This window comes from Pyrgilauda ruficollis, unplaced genomic scaffold (genome assembly GCF_017590135.1).
Source record: "Pyrgilauda ruficollis isolate IOZ18807 unplaced genomic scaffold, ASM1759013v1 scaffold15, whole genome shotgun sequence".
NCBI classification, from domain to species: Eukaryota; Metazoa; Chordata; class Aves; order Passeriformes; family Passeridae; genus Pyrgilauda; species Pyrgilauda ruficollis.
The window spans coordinates 3069895-3091164 of NW_024513654.1; the positions used below are offsets into that span (position 1 = coordinate 3069895).

The 21270-nt window shown below is 46.6% G+C and overlaps 1 protein-coding gene across 2 annotated transcripts in view; it reads left to right on the forward strand.

Annotated features, from left to right (window-relative positions):
* The window catches only part of CTBP2 (C-terminal binding protein 2), a 131443-nt gene that overhangs the window by 42084 nt on the left and 68089 nt on the right, over positions 1–21270 (forward strand). The window contains exon 1 of one of the 2 annotated variants that reach the window (XM_041461465.1): positions 20493–20576. The exons of the other annotated variant lie outside the window; for it this stretch is intronic. The gene's annotated coding sequence lies outside the window, so the exon portion shown is untranslated. Of the gene's footprint in view, positions 1–20492; positions 20577–21270 lie in introns of those variants that run through there. 2 annotated transcript variants of the gene reach the window in all.

The window sequence follows — 21270 nt, forward strand, 5'->3', positions numbered from 1 at the left end:
CCCAGTGCTTGCTGAAGCACTGGGAATTTTGGGCAGCCCCACACTGCCCCTCAGCCTGACCCGTTCCCTCCTCCCTGCTCCTGCCTTTGGAAGCGTTGTCCCCTTCTCTGTGGACAAGCATATTTTAGCCTGTTTGACACTTTTTGGCAGCGTGTACCAAAACTGCTTTTCATACTGTGTTAGAAATACACTCGGTCACAGCATGTTCTCCTCTGCTACCAAATCCTTGCTGAGAATCTGAAATATTTTGAAGCCACGTTCAATTAACGTAGCTTCTTTGGGAGAACAGGACTTCTCTCAGTGGTGTTTTCAGCAGCCTCAGCGTTGTCTTTGTCAGACAGAAAAGCTTTTTACACTCCAGTCTTGATGGAAGCGATAGGGAGACCTCATAGATCCTGTGGGAGGTCCCTGGTTGGGGATGGGGTACGTGGTAAGGGCTGGGATACAGGGTGGTTAGGCTGCAGATTTTGTGGAGGGGAGCTCCACACACATTCCTCTTCTTTATACTTTTTCCTTTGAACTCAAGAATAATTCTTGAACTGGCAGCGATGATTAATGCATAGATACTGAAAAACATAGTTGGCTTTTTAAAACTGTAGTTACTTGGAAATATGGGCTGGCTGCCATGGATGAGGGTGCTGTAGGAGTTTATCTGAACACAAAATACTGGAAAGTCAAATTTTACAGTCGTTTAATTTGTCCAGTGTTTTCAAATAAGGATACTAAATGAATATATTTAAAACAGTGTTACTCGGGAAAAATATTTATTTGACAGGGTCACTGTGAGTTCACTGGTACAATACTGGAACAGCACAATATTGTTCAAAGTGAAGATGGAGAGGAATGCCTGCTCAGTTAAAGCCCTGGCAGTGCTGCCCCAAATGTGAGCTTGCAGATGGCAGCAAGCAGCCCTGTCCCTGGGGTGTGTCCCTCAGAGGTGGCTTTCTCTGCAGGGACAGCTTCAGTGGCTCTGTGTTAGAATCACAGAATGGTTCGGCAGGAGCCTTAAAGACCATCCAGTTTCAACTTCCTGCTGGCAGAGACACCTTCCACTAGACCAGGTTACTCAGAGCCCCATCCAGCCTGGCTTTGAACATGTCCAGGGATGGGGAATCAACCATAAAGGGTTAATCATCTAATCTGTTTAAAATCTGTGGAAGCAGAGCTCTCTGACGGGCTTTGTTTGGGGCACTGGTGATGGAATAAGGGTGAGTGTTGTCCCAGGTGTGTCACATCTCATGGTCACAGCTCTTCGCTGTGGTCTGGGCTAGTGAGTGCACATCTGGCCAGAAGAGACAAAGGAGGGTCACAATCCTGCTGGGCACTAATTGTGTGTTAACGAGCCCTCACCACGGAGCAGGACCCTGCTCTGAGCTCTGTGCCTGGCATGGAAGGTGGTGGGTGGCTGCTGGAACATGGACACTGCTGGCCATTGCTGAGACCATTAAAAGGATTCAGAAATGATTTTAGAAACCCTACTTCTGCTAGGAGTCAGGAGCAGCTCCAGCCAAGCCAGCTCGGTGCCAGGAAACAGCTCGGATGGTGGATCTCCTGCCGGCAGCACCGCTCTGCCAAGAGCTAATCCCCTGTGAGAGCACGGGAACAAAACAGCACCGCTCGCACAGCTACTCCTTGGGCACAGGGAATTAATATTAACCCTGGATCGCCGCGAAATTCCCGCTCTATTTTCCGTGGCTTACACTCCAGGCACGCCTCCTTGCCAAGGATCATCCGCCCCAGCACGGAGCGCAGAAGTGAGCTTGGCCCGCGCTGCCAGGTTTGCTCGGAGGCAAACAAAACCCTGGCACCTCTGCAGATGCCAGCCTGCCTTGCTTTCTGCTCCTTTGGAAGTGCTGGTTCTCCTTGGGAGAGGGCTGGCCAGCCTGGGGAGCTGTGGGGACCCACTCCATAGCTCCTGGGCTGTGTGGAGAGCCAGGCTTTGGAGCTCCAGCCCTGCTTTTGGTGCCAAACCCAAAGCTTTTGTGCCCAGAGGGTGGAGATGCGTTGCTTGCTTAGTGAAACGGGTTAATGCTTTGCTGGACTCCGACACGTCAATGGCTTGGACAGCTCAAAGCAAACAAAATTCCAGTTTGGATTGAGCTGGCCCAAAATGAAAATCCTTGTTTGCTTTTTCCTCCTGGAGTTTTGGGCACATTGTCCCCACATGAAGCTCTGTAATTGGCTGAAGTGGCACATGGGTGATGTGAAACAATTCCAGAGGAAGAGTGGATAAACTTTTTTATATTGAGGTGTCTAGTGAGGGAAAGTTTGCATGTAGACAGCCTTTAAATTAGGGTTTAGGTGGTCTCTTCATCTCTGTCCAGGATTTTTTCCTGTTTCCAACTTGTAATCTGTGGGCCAGGTTTGTAAAAGCTTTTCGAAATTAATCCATTCGAAAAATGCAAATAAGAGGGCAGCTGAAGGCAGGTCTCTGCTGCCTCGGGCAGTGAATTTGGCTCACGCTTCCAGTGTTCCCACTCAGTTCCCAGAAGAGGGATTTGAAAAGGAGAAGGAAAAAACCCCACAACAGAGGAATTGCTGCAGGTGATTCAGAGGGGGATGCTGCTGTTCCATCACTTCTGCCGCTCCGTTCTCCCGGTGGCACGCTGTATCCTTGCCCATGGACACAGCTCCTCCCTTGGCTCTTCTCATCATCTCTAAAGATGCTTCGATGTTTTTACAAGAGCAGAAAGGCATGAAACCATCCTTCCTGCCATCTGTAGTTGCATTTTTATTCCTCAGAGGTTCCTATTCTCCAGTGATGGCCCATGGGAAGGGTTCTGTGAAGCATTCATAGGGTCCTTGAGGAGGAAAATACAGTAACTCTATGAACCTTTTGCTTTAGTTATTCAAAAGTTGCTTTTTAAGTTTTGAAGCTTTTAGATATAAAATGCTGATGTTGAAAGGCAATCTGTGGCAATTTAGAGACCAGACAGGTTTAGCCAGTGCCTTCTTCATTCACAATTGGTAAACCCTCAGAGTAATTTTTAGCAGACCTAAGGCATTGGAAGGGATGATCCTTGAAAACAGGCAGAAGAAAACAACCCCAGTTTGCCCTTGAGAAAAAATTACAACACAAACATCCAGTGGGCAAAAGGAGCTTTAAAATGTCCCAGTTCTGGACAAGCTTTGGTCAGCATTTGTGTGGTCCAGAAGACATGTGGGAAACCAGGTTTCAGGAGCTCCTGTGCTTAAAGAAGGGGTTGGTGTTGAGCATAGCTCCCGTTGCACATCTGTTGGTGTTCCCTGGGTATGTGTTGCTGCAGTGAGTGTTACTCCTAGGTGATGTGTACAGCCTGCTCCTAGGAGTATTCCATGTGCATGAAGCCTGTCTCAGAGCCCTCAGTCTGTTTGTTCCTGTGCGTTTGTAGCCATAGGGAGAAAATTCCCGCTAGCATTGTTCTGTCAAATGCTCTTTGTTTAAGTCTCCTAAGTTTTCTAACCACTTTGTCTCTTTGTTTTCAAGTCAGTAGTTTTTATTGTGAAAACCATGGCGTATTGATAACTATTGGGGAAATTCCCTGAGGCTGCTGAGCAGGAATCTGCCTTGATGGCAGAGATGCTTCCAACTTTTAAGCAAAACAGCCTGTAAATTGTGCCATCAACTAACAAGTATGGGATCCCTGCTGTGTAATGTGTGGGATCCTGGAGTATTTTTATTTCCAGGGTGATACCCTCATGGTAGCATGTGGAGCTACAGCTGGGCCGCCAAGGAGCATCCTGCTTTGGGAAGATGAACAGAGAATATGTTCCTCAGGATTGCCATGCCTAATTAGCCTCAAGTTCTGGTATTAGGAGATGTTAATGAGCTGCAGCATATAAACTAACCGCAGGAAAAAACCTTTTTAATGGCTCTGCCAGTGGTAGGAAGAGGAGTGCTGCTGGGGGAGCTGACTCACAGCTCAGGGCTGGTGGCACTGGGCAGGGGGTGGCCGTGCCCAGCTTGGCCACAGGGACCTTATAGCACCCATGGGCATGGCCCGTGTTGTCCCAGTGGTACCTCAGAAATGAGTCTCTCTAAGCTTTGCAATTGCAGGGAGGTCTGGTCATTTTCTGTAAAACAGTTTAATTAGCACAAAGGTGGCCTCTGTTAGTCCTTATTTTTGTTGGTTTTGAGCATGCATCCCTGGAGATGACCAGTGTATTCAGTACTGCAGCCTAACAGTGCACTGCCTGCTCCCGTTTCGATGTTATACTGCATTTACCCTTAGTTTTCCCTTTTTTTTTCCTATAATGAAGATAAAGGTTTAGAAACAGAGGCAGGAGATGTAATTTATTTGCACTTCTGTATCAAAATTCAAAGAGACTTTCAGAGAAGTTTGTTCTTTCTGCTTCATTTTGACTCCTTTGGCACCTTTCTTGAGAGACAGGTGAGGAAGTTGAACTTCCATTCTCTCTCCTTTCCGCAGACCTCCACTGTGCACTGTTTTACCATACCAGTTATTCTGTTCATCATGTCAAAAAAGTGCCCTATTCATGGGTGAGCTGAGCTGCTGCAGTGTAAGATTGTTATTCATCATACTGGAAAATATGCCTTCTTTTTTTTTCCATTGCTTTGAAATTTTGTAAAACAGACATGGGGGGGAAAAAAAAACAAACCAGCTTGCCAGGCTCTTAAGTGAAATGATTGCACTGAAGAGCAGAGCTGGAGAGGAGCCAGCACAGAACCTCTGATCAGGCAAGAAGGGAAAGGATAACGTGGCCACAGCGAGGGCGTGAGGCTGGAGAAAAGCTCTGAGAGGAAAAGCTAATTGAGGAGGGATTCAAACAAGAAATGTTTAATAAAAGGGTGTTGGTTAGTTAGTCATGAAGAAAAGTTGTGTGTGTCAGGTGGGAATTGGCAGAGAGAGGTGTTAAGAATGCCTCTGTGGAGCATCTGGTAGACCCTGCTGGGGATGCTGCCTGTACTGCTAACCATGACCCTGAGAAATTTAGGCTGAATGTAAAAGAAAGTCTATTTTATTTAAAGAGGAAAATTTCTCAAACTTCATGACCCAAAGGTGTCAGCCAGTGAGGTCCCTTCCAGCCATGGAGCCCTGGGTTGCTGTTGGGAATTTGCCTTGGGTGAGTGGGTCCTTTGTCATATTTCAGCTGTGAACTCAGAGTGTGTTTGCTGGAGCTCTGGATTATCCTGTTGGACCTGGTGGAGCTCATCTGTGTGTGCTGCAGAGCTAGCCCCTGGTCCTGCAGCAGTGGCCAGGGATGAGCTGCCTGTGTCATCCTCTGCCAGCAAGGGTGACAGCTCCTGACTGCCACTTGCTTCAGCACATGGTCATTCCAGATAGGCTTCAGATCAAAGTTCTGCCAAAGCCTGAGACATGCACGTGTTTCCAGGGTGGATATAAACTTCTGAGTGCTCCATTCTGATAGAAATACAACTGCTGCAGGATGCTCTGCTTGGTTGTTTGTGGGCAACACAAGGAGGTTCTCTTTGGAAGGTACCTTCCGAGACTTTGCACTCTGCAACTGCCACTGGAGATTCCAGAGGCACAGAATGGTTTAGGTTGGAAGGGACCTTAAATCCCATCCAGTGCCACCCTTGCCACAGGCAGGGACCTCTTCCATCATCCCAGGTTGCTCCAAGCTCTGTCAAGCCTGGCCTTGGACACAGTCAGGGATGAGGCATCCCCAGCTGGCATGGAGAAGGCCATGGGGCAAATGGGATCCTGCTAAAAATGCCTCTTCTGGAGACTGAGGGGTGGTGGGACTCAGCTGTGCCTGCAGGAGGGGAGAGAGGGAGGAGTGGGGGGCACTTGCACCCCCACCATCTCTGGTGAGTGGAACACCTCCCAGAGCTGGCAGCCAGCGTGGAAGAAAGCAAATGAAGAAAAGCCATCCCCATTTCAAGCTGTGGTATTTTGACTTAGTTAAAATATTTATCTAAGAAATCTAATGGGGAAATGTGAAAATGTAAGTTTATTAAAGTTCCAAAGAACAGGAAGAAAAGACAAAAGGCCTGGGAGAAATACCACTGTGTTTTCATTCTTTTAATGATTATCTGGTGGGTTTTTTAAGTGCTTGGGGATGAAGGACTTACTGTATTGGTCTGAGTACAAAGTACTCACAGAGCCCAAGTGTAACTGTTCCGGGCAGGGCTCATTTTCTGATATCCCAGATTCTTGAGCTCTGTCAGTGTAATACCAGCCGTTCCCCATCCTATTTATTGCATCCAGCTTTTTAAGTAATGGGCCAAGTAATGCTGGCAGATGCTATAATCATTTTTTTTTTGTTAATGATTTAGAGCTCTATTTGCACAATAATTAATTCTGCACAGCTCCCTTGCACAATACAAGAGGAATGCTCTCCTAACTTTTTACTCCACATCTTCAATGAGACTACTGAGCCTGGAGGGTGCAAGGCAGTCCAAGGGTGAGCCTGGGAGGCTCAGACCCAGGATTGTTGTAGCCTGATGGGTGTCAGATGTGCTGAAATGTTGCCTGTGGACTGTACTGGATGCTTGGAAGAGCCCACTTGTTCCTGATGGCAGCACATCTGGGTTGTAGCTCCTTACAGCAGCAAATGCAGACAGTGCCTGACAATCCCAAACATTTGACCCATCCTTTCTGAGGGGCAGATGGATCCTGAGAGCTCTAAAAACCACTTGAAAGAATCAGCTCTTGGTGTAGGAAAAAAAAAAAGTTCTCTGTGTACTTTCAAGGTGACCAAAGTGGTGTTTGGGTGGGTTCTGTTGCTGCTGCAGCTCCTGGTCACTCCAGGCAGGACTGGTTTTGTTCCTTGCTCAGTTTTCCCTTTTTTGTCTGTTTGGATTTTCAGCTGATGAGCAGAAAGGTCTTGATTCACACTTGGCACAACACGGCTCTGATCTCAGCAGCAGATGCCAGATGCTGCCGGAATACAAAGAAATAATGAAAGTAACCCGGAATGTGAGTCAGCTGTAGGTGTGATGGGGGTGCCTCCTCTGCTTCGTCTTCCTCTGGCATTTCTTGCTCCATCCACTCTGCCTTCAGCTTTAGTCTCAGCTCCTCGTTTCTCCCCTGTATTCTTCCTCCAGCTTCATTCCCTTTTGTCTCTCTTTTCTGCCTTTTGCCATTCTCTTACTGCCCACTCCTGTGCCATGACCACGTGGTGGGGGAGTGTTGTTCCCCACAATGATAATGAAAAACCTGTTTCCATTCCATTTCAGTTCCCTGGCACCCCCAGTACTGTTTTTAGTGCCATCTCAGCAGCAGACATTTCATTTATGGAAATTCAGAGTGTTTGTTCCTTCTCTGAGCACGACCCTGAGTACTGGTGTCATTGCAGAAGTGCTAACTGCAGCCAGTACCTCTTGGAAAAGCACTGAATCACTTTATTTCTTCATTGTGAATCACTAATTTTATTTTCTTTTAAAGCTGCGTGGAGTTTCTCTACTTCTGGAGGTCACTGGAGCCTTGTAACTGCAGCCAAAAGCATTTTAAATGGTCATTGTGCAGTGTAGCAGTGCCATCAATCTCCCATGCCATTATTTTATCTAAAAAGCTGGATTTGATATCCATTTTCATGTTTAAAGCAAAATTACTGGCAGGCTGCCATATCGTGTGAAGCACAGAGAGTGGGAACTTGTTCATAAAGGTTTAGTGTGAGTGTGACTATTGCCTACTGGTTTGGGATATTTTTCAACAAATCAAGACCTGCTGGTAGCCAGGTGGGTTCTGAATGGGGTTTTTCCTTCTGAATTGGTCTTATTTTATTCTTTCATTTCCAAGCCAGTCTGTAGTCTAGCTCAGATAAGATCTTTTTTAATTGAAGTCTCATCAGCATCAAATGCTGGCTTGCCTAGAAATACCTTACTTTTTGGCTTATATATATATTAAAAAAAAAAAAAAGAAAAAAGAAGAAAAAACTCAGAAAATAGTAGTGGAATGTAAGTCTGGGGCATACTGAATTAATTTCCTGTTCCACTTCTGCATCAGCTAACCAGACAAATAACCAATTTGTTAAGGGCTCTGCTACTTCCTTCAATCACTTGCTCACAATACACTTTTTACATTTTATTTCCTGGTTTTTCCATTTCAATTCCTTACGTCCCCTGCAGGTCTCTCTGTTTTGGTGCCAACAGCAACATGGCCAGTGAGGGAGGGCAGGGTGTGATCCTGCACCTCCCAGCTGCCCCATCCACCCTCTGGATGAGAGCTTTCTGCAGGGACAGCGAGCTCTTTGATGCACATCCCTTGGGGAATCCAAATTAAGGATCTCCCTGGTGCTGTGTCTTCGTTGCCTTGTTGGTGGCAGCAGGAATTGCAGCTGTTGTAGGTGGGTTCCCAGTTTATTGAGCTGTTTCTGAAAGCAGTGAAGTGGGAATATCACTGTGGCATGGTGGCGGGAAGGACGGAGGTATCGTGGAACCCCAGAACGGTTTGGGTTGGAAAGGACCTTAAAGCCCATCCTCTTCCAACCCTGCCGTGGGACACCTTCCACTGTCCCAGGCTGCTCCAAGCCCCAATGTCCAGCCTGGCCTTGGACATTCCCAGGGACCCAGGGGCAGCCACAGCTGCTCTGGGCACCCTGTGCCAGGGCCTGCCCACCTTCTGTGTAAAGAATTTCTTTGCACCATCGCGTGTCAGGGTCTGTACTGGGAGCAGGATTAAGCAATCTTAACACAGGGCTTTCATTATTTTCCTCTCCTGGTGCATGATGGATTCCTTTGGAGGCTGGTACAGTGCTGGTTAACAAAGTATAGAAAGGACCTTAAAGCCCATCCTCTTCCAACCCTGCCGTGGGACACCTTCCACTGTCCCAGGCTGCTCCAAGCCCCAGTGTCCAGCCTGGCCTTGGACATTCCCAGGGACCCAGGGGCAGCCACAGCTGCTCTGGGCACCCTGTGCCAGGGCCTGCCCACCTTCTGTGTAAAGAATTTCTTCGCACCATCACGTGTCAGGGTCTGTACTGGGAGCAGAATTAAGCAATCTTAACACAGGGCTTTTATTATTTTCCTCTCCTGGTGCGTGATGGATTCCTTTGGAGGTTGGTACAGTGCTGGTTAACAAAGTATGGTGTGGCTTTTTGCTCCATTCAGTGCATTTTGTGGGCTTATATTTGTGTTTAGGAAATTGATTCTGGACGCTCTGCCAGGGATGTCATCCCAGAGAAATGGAGGCAACAAATTAAAAAAAAACCAAACAGCACTCTGGGTTTCTGGGTAAACTGCCTTAACTGCCAAATGGCTCCTTGCAGAGACACAATCCTGTAGGAAAATCTGTAAGAAAAATAAAGATATGTAACCTGAGAAGTCTTGAGCAGAAGTTGCAGAGGGCTCCAGTGTTCTCTGATGGAGAGGGGAGGAAGTACAGCCAGTCACTTGCAGTGTTGTGGAGCATAATAAATATTTTATTACCACAGACTGTCATTTGGTTCCTAAACAGCGTGGGACAGACTCTGCTCTCAGATTGTGTCCCCACATTTGTGACTCTGTGAATATCTGGGGTTGAGGACACAATTTGGGTCACACCCTGCAAAGTCTGTAGGTAAAATATTCCAGAGCCACACAAGAAATCTCTCCAGGCTGGCACTGTACTGGTGGATGTGAGGGTGGCAGTTCTTATCAATCTAATGGTATTTTGGGGTTGACCATAAAAATACTTTGGTCTAAGGCTGGAATTTGATAAATAAGATTGTTGGACCATTTCGGTGCTGATACAGTTTTGATATATATTTTGAAAAACACTACAGCCTTGGCTGTCCAGAAAGGAGTAGATAGAAAATGCTGATTTCTAGGGTGAGCTCAATAGGTGCAGTGGGTTAAAAAATCCTTGTCAGGGGGAAATAACTTGGGCAACTTTTTGCTATTTGAGTTTCTTTTTTGCAATGAATCCAGAAAGTCAGTGGGAAACTGGGGAGGGAATAAGTGTGAAAAGCAGCAGCAGAAATCTCCTCATTTTCTGGTAATTGTGAGCTTTCAGACCAGCTACCACAGTAACTTACTTTCTGGTTTTCCTGCTGTCATACAGTAATAATTTTAAATTTGTCATGCTGGAGGGAGATGCCAATATCAAGCTGAAAATGAAGTAAACGGTTTTGATTGGAATTGAAAAGGAAGTGTTTCCTGCTCTAAGCTAAGTTTTAATTTAACCTAATTACACAATAATGCAATCGGTGTTTAGTTAATCATGAAAGGTGAAAATTCAGCAGCAAGGCAGGAGGCACATCCTCACCCAGCACATGGTGTGAGCTCTGTGGGTTGGCAGGGAAATATGGAATTCCTGGCTTTGCAGGTTTACATCTGACTGACTCTCCATGTCCCTTCATGTGCTTTTCCCTCTGGGACTTTTCCAGAGCTGTGTTTAATACAGAACTGCTAGGACACCCGTGAGTTATGGGATAATAATTCTGTGTCAGATACTGTGAGAGTGAAGCTTATTTTACAAGAATGCCCTTTGATGGAAGTAGGGCCCCTAATTCAAACTTGAGTGCGTTCTGAGAGACATCTACATGCACACAATAAAATCCAGGGAGAACAATTTGCATAGAAAAGCCAGGAAACAGCTGGGCTTACAGACAGCTCAGATTTTAGGGGTGGTTTTCTGGGGGAACAAGGGAAGAGTCAAGAAGAAGAATTTAAAACCAGGCCATTTTTGAGGATTTTTTATAATACTGCATATGTTAGAATAATTTTTAAAAACACAGCTGTGTGCTGGCTGCCTAAACCAGGTGGTTTTACCTTACGTTAATATTTAGATTGTTGTTCTTTTTAATTATCAGCCAACAGTAATGATAACAGACCCTTACTTGTCTGGCTCATATATGTCTGTATTTGCTCTTAGTTTAAATTCTTTCCCATAGATACAATTCAGCACAATCAATGCCAACAAAATTATTTTGAAAACAGATTAGATTAAATATCTCATCCCTTACTGAGCTTCCCATTGGCATGTGAGATGATCCTTAGAGAATTAAGATCTGTTTCAGGGACAGAAATGTTCACATGAGATTGCACAGCCTCTTGCTGGCCATTTTTTCTTTAAGTATTTGACAGAAGTGCCTGGCCAGGCTAAATTCAGCCATTTTTATATTTGGGGAGGTTGATGACTAACACCAGAGAGGGGGGGAGAAAAGTATCTGGGAAGTGTTTTTCTGTATAAGCTTGTAGGTGGTTTTCTTCCAGGTTGTCCTGCTGGTGACTTGGGGCTTTCCTAGAAGAATATCATGGGATCATGGAGTTGGGTTGGTTTGGGCTGGAGGGAACCTTAAAGCCCATCTAGTTCCAACCCCTGCCATGGGCAGGAAACCTGGCTGGACCAGACTGCAGGTCAGGGAAGTGTTGGGATGGAACCATTGTCTGAGCTGGACCATTCCCAAATCCCTGCTGACTGGGTTCTGCATTGGGAATATCTCAGATTAGGGGTTGATTTTAAGGGGAGGTGTGCTACTCTTTGGTGCTGATTTAGGTCAAATCCTTGCCCTTACAGAGCCAGGAGGATGTTTTGGAGATGAAAGGATGTTGTGAGCAGCTGTGGAGTGATGGGATTTGCACCCTGGGCTGCTCCCCAAAATTGCAACGCAGGGAAGGCAGAACAGCCTCATCCCCTTGTTCTTCCCCATCTCCTGGACACCTCGAAGCATCAACCCCATCATCCAGAGGCACACCCACACCTGCTGGTGAAGCTGTGGCAGCACTAGTGGGTTCACTGATGGCACTTGGAAATGAGCCTTTCTTCCCTGGCTTTTGGTGGATCTGGCTGGTGTCCATCCCACGCCCCTCTCTGCAGGGGTTGAGCCAGGTCTGGTCGTGCACAGCAATCTGTGGGATTTGGACCTCACAGTCTTAGAAGCAGGATACTACCTGGCTTTTACATTGTGTTAAAGCAGAATTTGTGCTTAATAAATGTAAAGTCTCAGCCTCCCCGTGCTCTGCCTGTGACCAATCCATGGTTTTTATAGTCAAGAATAAGTCCCAAGACTGGAAAGCTGCCCACCAGAACGCTGGGATTCCAGATGGTTTAGGGTGATAATTTTGTATAGGTTTATTAGGGTGATTTGGTGTCTTTGCTACTTCATGTACTTAATGTAACAAATAATTTAACAGAAAACGAGCGATTGCTATGAGGCTGGAAATAAAGTTTGGGAGTTTCCTATTGTTACTGCTTTTGCTGGGTTTATTTAAACCACGAGTCACTCTTCTTAGCCCCGCAAAAAAGGGAAGTGGGACGACACAGTCAACGGTGATTTATTTCTTTAATGCATTTTTAATAAGCAGACCCCCAAGAAGGAAGCAGTGGTGCATAATTACATTACCCTGGCCACAAAACTTGGGCTGTTCCCACTGTGAGCGGGTTATTTAACACCTGGTGAGCAAAAAGTGAGTGCCCTGCTGGGCTTGGAAGCTGGCACTGACTCTGGGGTTCGCATCTATTCTCTAGCAGCATTTTCTCAGTTGCTGAAATGTTTTTGCCTGGACTTTGCACCAGGGGTTCCTGCAGCTCTGCTGCCTCTCCTGTGTCCCTGCCCTCCCTCTCCTGTACCCTTCGTGCACTTCCTTCAGAGGAGAGGCTGTGTGGAGAGGCAGGAGCTCCTTTCCAGATTGCAGCCTCCTAAATTAAAGCAAGCCAAATCGATTTGAATATTACATTTGCCTACAAGGACCTCCTGCTAACTTCTGTGTTTTTCGCAATTGCGTTTTCCTGGTTTTGTTTAGTTTTTTTCATCTTTATCACTTCCCTGCTGCTGACTAAAGGAGCTGCACAACAGGGGAAAGTGTGACTAACTCACTGCCTGCACAGGGGAAAGAGTGAGGCTGCTTCTACACATGCTGGTGATAAATGCACAGAGTAAACAGAATGGAAAAGTGGAGAAAAACAGTGCTTTTTTTTCTACAATATCTTTTTTTTTTTTAATAGCAATGTTAGTCATTCCTTCCAGCAAGTACAGGTTAAAACAGTTTCCATCATGAGATTTCTTGCAGGAGAAGCAGTATCAGCTGAAAATTTGTGCTTGCTTCTGAAATTGTTTTTAACGTCTCTTGTTGTAAGAAAGTCCAAAAAATGTTGTTCCTATTATTTTCAGTGTCTCCTTTGGTTTGACAGCAAGTCATAGAGATGCAATTTTTCTCTTTCTCCCATGTCCTGTGTCATCTTGGCAGCTATTTCCTATCTCACTTGGGAAGGAAAGCATTTAATCAACGGGAAAGGGGCATGGGGATTCACCCAGGAATAGGTTTGAAACTGGTTTTAACTTTGGTTGAGATGGAGTAGATTCCAGATGATGTGGTCCCTTTAATTAAGGGACATTGTGCCCTTGTTTTAAAGCCTGCTGAAATCAGTGGAAAGATGCCACGGACTGCAACGGGCTCTGGAGCAGGTCCAGTCTCCTTTTGTGGTATAGAAATGCTTCTTCAACAATTTAAGAGCTTGGAGGGGCTGAATCAGAAGCCAACAAGTGACCTGCTCATGTGTTAGGTCAGGAAACAGGTCTGAGCTCAGCCCCCACTGATTCAGGTGCTAATGAACTGCCCTGTTTTCCCTTCATGTAGTGTTACAGCAGACCTTCTTTCCTATTTTTCCTTCAAGTATCCCAGCATGGCTTTGGAAAGGGAAGGGAAATCTAATTTGTGTGTAAATACAGTATTGTGGTGTTTGTTTAATGCCTTTGTTTGCTTTGAAAGTTCGTCCTAATGTACTAATGAATTTACAAAACCTACATTATCCATAAAACTGTCGCTGGTGCAGAATCCTATAATAAGTCAGATAAAGTATTTAAACCACAAGTGAGTTTGCTCTATCCTTGAGTTGATAAATTGTGTAGCTTCATTTGGTAGGAATCAGCAATTTTATGTGGCAATTAATTTTAACGGCAGTAGGGAGCCAAAGGACTGAATTTTTATCCTTGGCTTTCTGCACATGTAGGGGAATATCCTCGTGTTTACTGTTCAGGTTGCTGCCCTGGGATACAGTGTGTGTGTGCAGGGAATGGCACTTTACAGCCATTATGGCCACACTGCTCCAGTTCATGGTCCAACCCTCCAGATAAACCATTTTGGGGATTTTTCATCTCTTAAAATATGTCAGGAAGAGGGCAGATGGCCAAAAAATCCCTTCCCAGAATCTGTGTTGCTCTACCCCCTCTCTACTGCATGAACTTGCTGGTTGCCTTTTTTATTGTTTAAGTCACCACCATCAGGGATGATGCCAAAATCATGAACTTGGAGTCAGAGAGGAAGAGATCAAGTTTTTCTGAAGTGATTCCCATTGTTTGTTTTCCCTTTGCTGGTCTCTGATATCCAGCCTGGAAACATCCCGTTTGTACAGTTGGCTGCGAAACTGTAATTGTGTAGGATCTGATCTGGGAACCAGGAAAGCCTTGATTCCAATCTCAGCTCCTGCCACCAGAGGTACATAGTGGAGCAAGTCATTTGACTTGATAATTTATGTCTGTGACACTGACTGCATCCTCAGCAGTGTGCACAGAGCACCGGAGTTCCCCTAAAGCTAAAATCTGTCTTGAGGCAATAAAAAATGCCACGGGAGGTAATTTGAAAGGGATTTATTTAGGATGCTCTTAGGTAACATCCGCATTTTGAGCTTTTGCTGTTTGTGAAACAGGCTGGAGAGATTTGGGGGCATTTCTGGGAAAAACCAGAAAGACATCACTGAATTCATGGGGTAAATGAGGGTTTATCAGAGAACCAAAGGTGTTGGTCTCCCCTCCATGACTGTGGAGCTGTTGGTGGCTCTGTGGGTGCCACCAGGGGTTTGTCTGTGGCTGGGTGTGGATTTCCAACATCATTTGTGTTACAGCAGTTCCCAGAGTGGAGTGATGGCTCCAGAATGAGGTTTGGGGAAGTTGTGAACAAGGTCGTGAGCCTGATGGAAATTTCATTTTGTTCCATATTTATTCTGCTGTTTGGGGTTGCACAGAGCTACTGGTCTGTAAAATGAGGTCGCAGCCAAGAAAGAAAGTTTGGGAGCTGTTGCTTTAGAGCTTGGGTTGAAATTAATTATTTGTGTACCTCAGAGAGTTGCACTGGTTTTTAAACAAGGCTGCTGGGTTAGAAAGCAGTGAGAATTCATTGTGAAACACTTTGTGTGATGGTCAGCACTTGAACCTTGCGCTCCCTTGGTGCACCACCAACCAGAAATTTAAAATTGGCTGCCCAAAGTTGGCTGTGTAGTCACCCAGATATTTCATCGTGTTATTTCAGAAATCCCAGCGGCTCCAGATGCTCCAGGGCCATGGAGGAGTTCATTGTAGTCACAGCTGGAAAGGTCTGGTGTAGCTTGTGTTATACTCCCACATGTTTAGACAGGGAGAAAGGTAGATGCAGAAAGGAAGGCCAGAATAATACTGGTTTGAGAAGGAAAAGTCTAACCAGTGTGGAATTGGATGTGAAAAATGCAAAACCAAAGGTGTCAGCTTAGTGTCTTCAAAGGAAAATATTATCTTATTTTTTCTAAGATGAAAACACCTATGAAGTAATAATCTTTAAAAAGCTGAGTCCTCCTCAAACACCAACTCAAAATGCCGATAATTTGCAGAAAGGAAAATCTTTATTTTCATGCACTGTGGGCTGTGTGGAAAGCAAAAATCTGATAAAATAGCTGAGCCAGGTGCTTGAAAGTGCTTTTCAAGGGGATTTCTCTGTCCAGGTGCTTGCATGTGCTTTCCAAGGGGGATTTCTCTGTTGTGCCCCTGTTCCTGGCAGCTTCCCCATCACCCATTCCCTCTTTTTTCTGCCATGAGCTCTGTGATATCCCCACCACCCTCCTGCTCTCCTGGTTCAGTGTTGCAGGATTATTTTCAAGGTGAATGTTTATATGCAGGCCATGTTCATGAGAAATGAGTCATCTGTGTAGCTTTTGAGTCGTGCAGTGCTGACTCTGGACATATATTTGTTTTTGTATTTGTTGCTCCCTTCTGTAAAAATCCCAAACAAATATTGAAAGGTGTTCTGCTTAGGCTGGAATTGCTAATTCATCTTTAAATCACTGTGCTTTGGGGATATTTGGTGGAGGGAGGAAGAACAGCCCTCCTTCACCATCCCTGCCCCAGGGATGGTATGTGGGAAGCTGTAGGTTGCTCCTGCTCCTCCAGCTGCAAACTCAGCACTTGAAGGAGAAATTCTGCCTCATTTTAATGGTTTGACTTGTGACTTTGCTGTTGCATGTTCTGAGTTCCAAGGAGGAAAATAAATGACAGGAAAGGAAAGGAGAGTAGGGTTCCCATATGCTTCCTGCATCTTGGGGACCCGTGCTCCGTGTTAGCTGCTGATAAGGAGGTTTTAAACCCACAGGTTTTAAAATGTGGCACATGGGTAAGCACCAGGGAAAATAGATGCATTTTTTTGTCTCTAAAATAGCTATTCCCTGGCAAAATCTGTGCCATTTGGGACACCTCTGCTCTGGAGACAGGCTGAAGAGAGCTAATGTTGTTCAACTTAAAGAGAAGAAGAATGTGAGGAGACCTTGGAGCCCCTTCCAACACCTAAAAGTGCTCCAAGAGAGCTGGAGAAGGGCTTTGGGTGAGGGCACAGAATGACAGGACAAGGGGGAATGGCTTCAAACTGGCAAAGGGCAGGGTAAGATCAGGTATTAGTAAGAATTTTTTTCCTGTGAGAGTGATGAGGCACTTGAAGCCCAGAGAAGCTGTGGCTGCTTCATCCCTAGAAGTGTTCAAGGCCGTACTGGACAGGGCTTGGAGCAACCTGGGATAGTGGAAGGTGTCCCTGCTCATGGCAGGGAGTGGGAATGAGGTGAGCTTTGAGGTCCCTTCCAGCTCATACCAGTCAGTGATTAGATTGTGTGGTTAGCTCTGTGTGTGTGTGCAATGCTGCTGGTCAAGGTTTGGATAAAGCCACTTCATCCATCTCTCACTTCAGTCAATAAAACATGTTTTGATTAGGAAAGCCTTATGTCCATCCTGTTCTCTGTCAGATGCACCTTCCTGGTGCTCAGGAAGGGCAGTGTTCGTGGCTCAGTCCCCACACAGCTTTTGAAATCCTTCCTGCACTCATCTCTTCATTCCCCAGCTTCAGCCTGCTCTTGAGAACTTTGCATTTTTGGGGAGCTGAAGAAATTAATCTCCTGGGTTCCTTTGGTGGCACCATGACCGTGGGTGCAGATGTTTATGCTCAGGAGTCCCAGAGCTCCTCCCTGCCTGCAATAGGTCCAGTTTCACGTTGATATTGTGCAAACCCCAGCATGTGTGACCGTTTTCCCTGCTGGCCCTTCAGACGGTGCCTCCGAGCGTTGGCAGCCGCGGCACCGGCGTTGCTGTGGGCTGCCCCAGAGCAGTGATTGTGTTCTGCTCCCTAGCAACTTGGTGTGCTGATTCAATTACAAAGGGCTCGGGAAAACGCGCTCCATCTGGTTTTCCAACCCCAGATGCGACCACCCCAAAGAGTGATCTAATTCTTCTCTATATAGACTTGAAAACTTCTCACCAGTTGGTGGTGCGGGAAATCAAATAAGAGTCCTTAGGAGCAATAAGATCCACATGCTGGCCTAATTGCACATGGAGCTATGCTGCTGCTGCTGCTCCAGTGTGTTTGCAGTGCTGCTCTCAAAGGCATATTGTTAAGCGAGAGGAAAACCCACAAATCTTAATTTGAGAAATAATTTAATGTGGGCCAATAATTAGCTATTCACGATTGGGGCCCCTTTGTGTCTGGTGTGGTGTGTGAGGAGAAGGCGGGCAGGGCTCACAGGCAGCCTTGGTCTGTAGGCCAGGGGATGTGGAACGGGGTGGTATCTCATCCTGCTTTTCAGTACGGTCCTTTTAGTCTACACTAGATCATCTGAGAGGGTTATTCTTGCTTTAATGTGGTTTGGGTTTTTTTTTTTTTTAATTAAGACCAAAAAAATGGTGCTACTTTCCACCTCTGCAGACGGAATCAGGATAGGACAAGGGGGAATGGTATTGAACTAAAAAGGGGAGATGTAGGTTAGATATTGGGAAGGAATTTTTCCTTGTGAGGGTGTAACGCCCTGGCACAGGGTGCCCAGAGAAGCTGTGGAAGTGTCCTAGGCCAGGTTGGACAGGGTTTAGAGCAACCTGGGATAGTGGAAGGTGTGGAAGGGTGGAGCTGCATTATCTTTAAGGACCTTTCAAACCAAACCCCTCTATGGCTTTGTGATTGTAGGGAAGGAGAGGCAGAACCCCAGCTGGGAAGTTACTGAGGAATGGGAGAGCATCAACTTTGACAGAATGCTGAAACATAAAATTTCCTCCCTCCTCTGTTCTGCAGAAGATGCCATCCTGAAATTCCTGGTTTAGGCATTTTTCTTGGCTTTAGGGCTCGGGATCAGACCATTATCATCTTAAGCTTGTCCTGAGGTGCCAGCAGCTCATCCTACCTGGCCAGCATTGCACTCTTCTACGCATGAAGAGCAAGCGAGGGAGAGTCTGAAACCAGCTTCCTACGCGCTTAGAACTTCAGACTGAGCTTTATCGAGGGGGTGCCAGCCTTAAACACTCGCTCTGCCTGTCGGAGCGAGCCCCGGTTCGCAGCGGGGGCCGTTTTCCGTCGGCGTTTCCTGTGGGAGCCCCGTGCCGCGCACAGGAAGCGCGGCCAGGCCTGAGGCCATCGGCCTCCCGGGCGGGCACAGGGAGCCGTGCCAGGCCCGGCCGAGGGCACGAGAGCCCCGGGCAGCCACCGAGGTGCTCCTGGCAGTCCGCAGGAAAAATAAAATCTACAGAAAGGCACGACCCCTTGGGACCCATGTTTTGTCAACAAATCGAGCGGGCGCTATTTTAAGCCGCTATGTACCTCACGCTTCCTGTTTTTCAGAAGAAACTTCTTGTTTTTTCGCTTTTATGTTGACGGATTTATTTTAACGGCTTGTTCCTGAGCCGGCGTGAAGGACTTTTCCCTCCCACGAGGAGGGAGGGAGGCTCCCTGGGGTCTGCCAGGGGGAAGGACAGACTCATCCCCCTCCCAGGGGCTGCTTGGAGGGTTCCTGGGTGCACCAAGGGGACATGGAGGTGGGCAGCTGTGGGGCGGCTGTCGAGGGGACAGCACTAAGCTGAGCCATGTGTGGTTCTCTTTCGAGGAGCAGTGGCCCAACCAGTAAGGACAAAGTAAATAGTGTTCATTTCCTGCTGACCTTTTAACACCAACAGATGTTTTCTCTTACAAGTACCATAGGCCACTTCAGTCCCTGACCTCATCAAGTGGGCTGCTGCCGTTTTCATGCTCAGCAGTCTATAAAACTCCTTATTTAACCTGTTTTGCTGAGACCTGCCTGCAGAAGTGGATCTCCTACCTCGGGCAGGACCTGTGTGCTTCTAATTAGAAATGTAGTATTTCTGACTTTCTTTTCTCTGGATGGACCAAGCACTTCCTCCTGATTTTTGTCCTCTATGGAGGATGGCAGATGTTTCCTGTGATGGGCGCTATCAGGCAGCTGGGGGAAGTGAGTTTCCCTTTATAATATTTTCCCTAGCATTCCCTGCACAGGTTGGATTTGAAACCCCATGGCTGGAGCAGTAACTCCATCAGCCTTATCCTTGTTTGTGGTGGTTGAGCAGGATGAATGGGATCTTGGAATCACCTCCAAGCTCAAAAAGTAAAAGAATGGCAGTGCTGGAGCTGGGTCTTTCGTCTGTGTGGAGCCATCCCAGGACCTGCTGGTGCCTTCTGCTCTCTTCCCCCTTGGACTTGGTCCTGCCTAAGGGAATAAAGAGGATTTCAGCTCCATCCCTGTCTACTCTGCTTGGAGATCACATTGATGTTGCTTTTTTCCCACACCACCTGTGGATGGTGATGGGTGGGGATCTCTGCAGGCGTTGAAGCAGTTTGGAATGCAAATGTGGTGGGAAGAGAAGTTAAGCTCTCATTCCTGACACAGGCCAAGGAACACGCAAGTCTGGCCATGATTTGTGTGCCCAGGAACACCAGAGATGCCTAGTTCATCCAGGAGACATTTGAAGGTGATTTCTCTGGTGGATTTCCTGGCCAAGCCTGTGTTGTTTTGCCAGTTCTGCCTGGAGACCACGGGAGCAAGCTCTGCAATAAGGTAATAATGGAGGAGGGAATTGTGGAGGCTGACTGGTGTGTGCCATCAGTTCTTTGGAAGACCTTTGGAGACCTTTCCTTGTTGGTGAAGAGCCTGTTTCCAAAGCTGACATGGCAGTAGTGTCTCATGGGATGTCATCAAGCAGGATGAGGTCTCTGTGTCCAGGATGAAAAAAGCCCCATGTGGTGCTTGTGGGCCAGTTTATTTGCTGTGCAGTGCAGTGAAAAACTTGTCCTGGATTCAGAGAGCAAATCCCAGAATCCTGCATTGGTTTGGAAGGGAACTTAAACCCCATCCAGTCCAACCTGCTGCCATGGGGAGGGACACCTTCTACTATCCCAGACTGCTCTAAGCCCTGTATAACCTTGGACACTTCCAGGGATCCAGGGGCAGCCACAGCTTCTCTGGGCACCCTGTGCCAGGGCCTCCCACCCTTACAGGGAAAAATTTCCTCCTAATCCTTCTGCTCTTCTTTATCTTTCCTGTGGGGGACATTGGAGCATTGGAGGTGTGAGTAATTAGCAGTATGATTTTCAGTTCTTGTGTGATTTCTCTGGTGGATTTCCTGGCCAAGCCTGTGTTGTTTTGCCAGTTCTGCCTGGAGACCACGGGAGCAAGCTCTGCAATAAGGTAATAATGGAGGAGGGAATTGTGGAGGCTGACTGGTGTGTGCCATCAGTTCTTTGGAAGACCTTTGGAGACCTTTCCTTGTTGGTGAAGAGCCTGTTTCCAAAGCTGACATGGCAGTAGTGTCTCATGGGATGTCATCAAGCAGGATGAGGTCTCTGTGTCCAGGATGAAAAAAGCCCCATGTGGTGCTTGTGGGCCAGTTTATTTGCTGTGCAATGCAGTGGATTCAGAGAGCAAATCCCAGAATCCTGCATTGGTTTGGAAGGGAACTTAAACCCCATCCAGTCCAACCTGCTGCCATGGGGAGGGACACCTTCTACTATCCCAGACTGCTCTAAGCCCTGTATAACCTTGGACACTTCCAGGGATCCAGGGGCAGCCACAGCTTCTCTGGGCACCCTGTGCCAGGGCCTCCCACCCTTACAGGGAAAAATTTCCTCCTAATCCTTCTGCTCTTCTTTATCTTTCCTGTGGGGGACATTGGAGCATTGGAGGTGTGAGTAATTAGCAGTATGATTTTCAGTTCTTGTGTTATGCATCTGGAAAGGGATATATGTTAATCCAAAGTTCACAGATTTACCTGTAAAGACTCTTTTTTTAATAGCATACTGAACATAAGTTGATAGATACTCCCAGGTTATCACTTGCTGGGTTTTTTGTCTTTCTCTAAAGAGATATTTTGGTTTGTATTTGT